General features: G+C 42.7%; 1 protein-coding gene across 1 annotated transcript in view; it reads left to right on the top strand.

Moving 5' to 3' along the window:
* Window positions 1-5,319, top strand: part of GALNT10 (polypeptide N-acetylgalactosaminyltransferase 10) — a 191,549-nt gene that overhangs the window by 137,399 nt on the left and 48,831 nt on the right. The gene's annotated exons all lie outside the window — the stretch shown is intronic.

The following is a 5,319-nucleotide window of genomic DNA, read 5'->3' as shown; positions in this document are numbered from 1 at the left end:
AACCTTTTGATTTTGATTTTTTTATCTTTTAAGAAATTATTTTACCAACCTAAAAGACACTTCTGTTTGCCACGAAAATTCACACTTGGAAGTCAGAAACCTTGGTTTCCTTGGTTAGTATTTCTTAGATAAATCCCTGGGTGTGTTTATGGAAGAGACCACAGTAATTTTTTTTTCTTTTAAGGGAGATCGTTCGTTACTTAAATTTGAGAAATGTTGGCTCAGTCCATTTAGAAAAACTGCCAAGTCAGCACATTTTGACAGAGGAGAGGGTTTGGTGCTAAGGAAGCTGCCTGAGAAGGACAACATGTAAAGATAATGCAATGTAGGGGCAAGTGCAGGAAAACAAAGGCTACCAATTGATGTGCACATCTGGACCCAATTTTGCTAAGTGTAAAAAAGAAACAAAACGTCTGTACATGTATAGAGCACATACATATTGGAAGTGTATCGAGTAAAATGTTAATAGCGGGGTCGTGGAATTACACATGGTTTTTATTGCCATCTTTTTTCTGATCTGTTAAATGCCTTCGGTCTTAGGAAACTCTATTTGGTAAATTACTCATCCTTTGCTCTAGGTCATAAACTTCTAGCTTTGAAGAGTTTATGTTCCTTTCAGAGTGCTGAATACAGCCTCCTAGACTGGCTTATTTGTTCTTTAAAATGATTTTTAAAATCTGATTAAATATCCAATATTTAGAAGTTAAGAGAATCTCTATAAAAAATCCGGTATTCTGGTTCTCGTGATTTCATCTCTGGGCCCACATCCCCACGTAGCCCCAGCTGGGTTTGTGAGTTTCTGCCTGGCCCATTTCACACACCCCTCAGCTGCCTGGCCCTAGGATCATGTGCACCCCCAACCACCACCACCACCACTTTGTTTCCCGTAGGGTCTCTTCTCTCTGTGAGCTGCCTTACACGAGGCCCAGTGTGCTCCAAAATTTAGAGTTTAGTCGTGACCACTGGGTTGGAGGAGAAGGCTTGGAGACCCTTTTTGCATAGCACTTTACCTGAGATAAATGAGAGGGAAAAAATGGAGTGGTTGGGAGGTTCCTCTGACTACATACTCATTAATTACTGAATATTAGACCAAAAGCATCAGTGAAGTGTTAGTACCTCTACCTAGCAGTTCGTATTGCGGAAAAGGCCAAATGGAAAACAGTCTTTACCATTTTTCTCCCTAAATGACACTTGTGGAACACTGGAAAGGAATTCTGTTTAGGACAATCAGGTGTCCTCTCCGGCCTTAAGTAAGAGAAATGGAATTTGAAGTGAAGTGTTCTGTATTGGAAGAAGTGTCTTTAGTAAATGTAAATTAGGGAGGTGAGATTTCCCCGGGAGTCCCAAGACCGATGCCGTGTTTCCTGGCGTGGTGCAGCAATAACGTCACAGCAACAATAACCGTGACTGCAGCTGGCGGCCTGATGCTCATTCTGCCTCAGACACTGGGCTTGCTGAGCTCTCTGCACACATCCTCTCATTTCATCCCAGCAACCTAAGAAAAAGAGGTTCTGAATAAGCCCCGTTTTTCAGATGAGGAAACTGAGATTTAGAGAAGTTTAAGTAACTTGGCAAAGCTGGTCTGTAGAAAAGCGAGACATTAAACCTAAGTCTGCCTGATTTTGCATCCTTGCTCCTAACCACTGTGCTGCGCTCTAACTCCTATCTCTGTGCCCCCCTTTCATTTTTACTGTCGATAATAATAATGGCGATATTCCTTTTCTCGGCATCTTTAAGCACCCTCCTGTACTAGCATCCTGCCTGGCAAGCAGGGAAGGGATTACTATCCCCATTTAACAAGAGGGAAACCGAAGCCCAGGGCAGGAAGTGACCTTTGTGGGGTCACATAGCTATCTAATACTAATTCCTCATAGCATTCCAGGACATTCTCCCCCACTGATCGTGGCCATGCTCCCCCAAACATTCATGGTCAGAACTTGTTTTCACAAACCTCTGCCTCATTAGATACGCAGTCATCAGCGTTGGGTTTTCCCCCCGTTTTCCGCCTGTGTGTGCATGAGCCTTGCCATAAGAGCCTTATTAATCATTTGAAGTTGAAGGTTACCAAGAAAAATATGCCAGTGTGTGACAGGCCATTAGTATTTGTGTTGTAAGGAAACCAGTAATCATCTTAATTGGTGCACACTTTGGAGCAAAGCGGGGCTGTGTTCTGAAAGGTTGTCTCCTGCTTCTTATACCATTGATGCTTTAAAAGCCACAGTAAATGCGCCTTCCTAACCACCGCTGTCCATAGATGCATCAGGTCGCTGAAATTCTGGGCCGTCCAGGTTAGACAAGCCTCTTCACTCAGAGCAGCTGAGTGTGAATATTTGGCCCCACGAGAGATTTATGAGGTCAGCAAAGCAGCCCTGCTTTTGGCTCCAGGGGATTTATGCCCACTACTGTGGTTTTGATGGTGACCAGATTTGCCTTCTGAAACACAGATGGCCCCGGAGGCCAAAAGCAGCCCAGGGAAGGAGAGCATAGTCCTCCTGCCCCATCTCCCTCTCTCCAGCCCCTGTTCAGTGACCCTCACCCAGATCCTAACAGGGCTCCGGTTTTTTATTTCCTTCCTTCCTTCCTTCCTTCCTTCCTTCCTTCCTTCCTTCCTTCCTTCCTTCCTTCCTTCCTTCCTTCCTTCCTTCCTTCCTTCCGTATTCATTTACTTCCTTTCTTTTAAAGATGCACGTTCTATTCTTTCCCCACCTGTTACCAGGGATTCTTGGGTGGGGCAGGGCCTGGCCCACTCTTTGAGAGCCTTTCTTTTGTGTATCACAAAAGATTTTGTTCAGCTGTACTTTATCTAGCTTGTATTATGGAAACAGTAGCTATTTTTCTAAATCATTATTTTATTATGTAAAATATGCCATTTAAAATATGCCCTCTCTCCTCACTTCACCTCCTTCCCCTTCCCTCCCCAGATTCTCACCATTCTAAACAGAAACTGCTGGAGGGACTAAAAATTAGGAATTCCGCTTTGGAGGGCATTTCGAGAATATCAAAAAAACCTTAATGTACATATCCTATAATACAGGAATTCCATTTCTCAGTGTCTATCCTAGAGAAATAGGCATCATGTATAGCATGAGGCACATACAGGGATGCAGCACTGTAATAGTACCAAGTCAGAAGCAAGCGAAGTGCCCGTCAGTAGGGGAGGGGGCGTAAACCACAACATATTCTGGATCTAAATGACATAAACAGAACTCTAAGATTGTATTATAAAGTGTAAAAAAGCAAACTGCAGAACAAGTTATGTAAATATACACACAAACAAAAGCAATACTTTGTTTTCAACGTCTACGCATATGTGTGTGTAAACATATAGAAAGAGGCATGGAAGAATATATTCCAAACTGCTAACGTTGGTTACCTATGAGACAGGAGAGTAAACCAGGATTAAGGATCATGGCAAAAGAAACTTCACGCTCTCTTGTATTTATAGTTTTGGTATTTTTTTTTCTTACAAGGAAAATATGTGCATTATTTCTCATTTAATTAAAACAGAATACTGTCTTGAAGAAAAGAAGATGGTTGATCCAATAATTTATTTCCTGCAAGCTTTTAGAGGTTTTTCATGTTCCTTTTTTTGACAGGGTGTCTTAATCCTTTATAGGATAAATTTTTATTTCTTAGCAAAGCCTTTACTTGATACTCATATGCTTTCAATTCAAAGAAATTATGAATTATGTTGTTGTTTATTAACAAGATTGATTGTTGTTGAGAAGACATTGGATTATATCGAGCTTCCTGGATATTCCACTGTTTTAAGGCTCTGTTTCCTTTCTGTGAGCTATTCTTTCTGCCTAGAATGTCCTTCCCCACCTGATGATGCCATTGAAACTCTTTTTAGGAGACTTTTACTTCCTTTGGTCCCCTCTCCAAAATTAATCCATCCCTTGGGTACTGCTGTTAGCAGCACTGCTCTGCAGTCAAAGTGACCAGGATTCAGTTCCCTGCTCTTCCACTTACTAGCAATATATAAGATCCTCCAACTCCCCAAGCCTCAGCTTTCTCATCTCTAAAATGGAGATGATAGTCCCACCTCATAGGGTTGTTGTGGACATTAAATGAGATAATCCTAGTAGGATGCTTAGCACCACGTCTGCTTCAGACTTACTCTTGCTGTGTGTCAGCTGTTCGTGTTATTCTTGTAGCAGAAATATCGTATTCAATAGGCCTGCAGCCTGAGCTTGGTTGTCTTGGTTTCTGATCAGCTCATGCCATCCCTGGCAGATAATGGAGACTCAGTGAAATGTCATGCTGCACTGAGCTATGCAGTAAGGAATATGGAAGGAAGACCTGGACCATGGAGATTTCTTACTAAAGGATCATGAAAGCCCCAGCAGGTCAGAAAATGGGATAATTGGTGATATTTCATTTATTTGTATATAACTGATTTTCAACAATTTCCAAAATAAGCATGTTTTACTTGTAAATTTTTTGATTGCCCCTCCCCCCAGAGGGAGGCAGTGGTAATCCACAGGAATGGGGTCGCCAATGGAGGAAAGTCAGGTCCTGTGACAAACCTGAATAGAAAAGGTATTTAGATGCTAGGTGACATTGCTGGCATGCCTCAGATCCTACCACCTAGTTTCTAGGTGATGCCAGTAGTCTGTGGCTCCAAACCTGGATGGCCATCTAGGTCCCTGCATTGGAGCAAGATGCCTCTCCGGGGCTGAATCCTTCATCACAGCAGGCCTAAGCCAATACATTTTATTAGTTATAAGCTCACTATACCCCAGCAGTGAGCAGCTCCTTTTGTTCTTATAGGTCATCCCAGCAGTGGGCATTAGAGGGTGTGTGTGTGTGTGTGTGTGTGTGTGTGTGTGTGTATGTGTGTGTGCGCGCGCGCGTGCTTATTTGTGTTGGAACAAATCTGACTACATGGGTATCAAGTGATTTATGCACAACCAGAAGATTAGAAAAATCTGTCCAGTGGCTGCCCTGGATTTAATGCACAAAACTCCCAGCCCACGTTGCCTCACACATACCCACGACGTGGAGTCCTCTTGGAGGCAGCATTCCTTGTGTTTTCTGGCCCTTGACTAATAAAACAAACACAACATTGAAAAGTAAAAGTTGCTCACAGCTAGGGCTGGGAGAAAATTACAGGGGTAGATAAAAGAGCTTAGAGCTTATGAAAAGAAAATCACATTCTCTGTGTGCTAATTACTAAATGCATCTCAGAGGGAGCTATCAGGTTAAGGACTCAGAGCTGGATTTTCACCATTCTTAGAGCCAGTTGCATGGACAGGCATATGATCTTGGAACCATAGAATCGCACAGTCCCAGGCTGGAGAGGGTCTTCAAGGCCAC

The sequence above is a fragment of the Pteropus vampyrus genome, unplaced genomic scaffold, assembly GCF_000151845.1.
Source record: "Pteropus vampyrus isolate Shadow unplaced genomic scaffold, Pvam_2.0 Scaffold30, whole genome shotgun sequence".
NCBI lineage: Eukaryota > Metazoa > Chordata > Mammalia > Chiroptera > Pteropodidae > Pteropus > Pteropus vampyrus.
The sequence above is the reverse complement of the archived record's forward strand: the minus strand, read 5'-3'. Positions and strand labels throughout refer to the sequence as shown.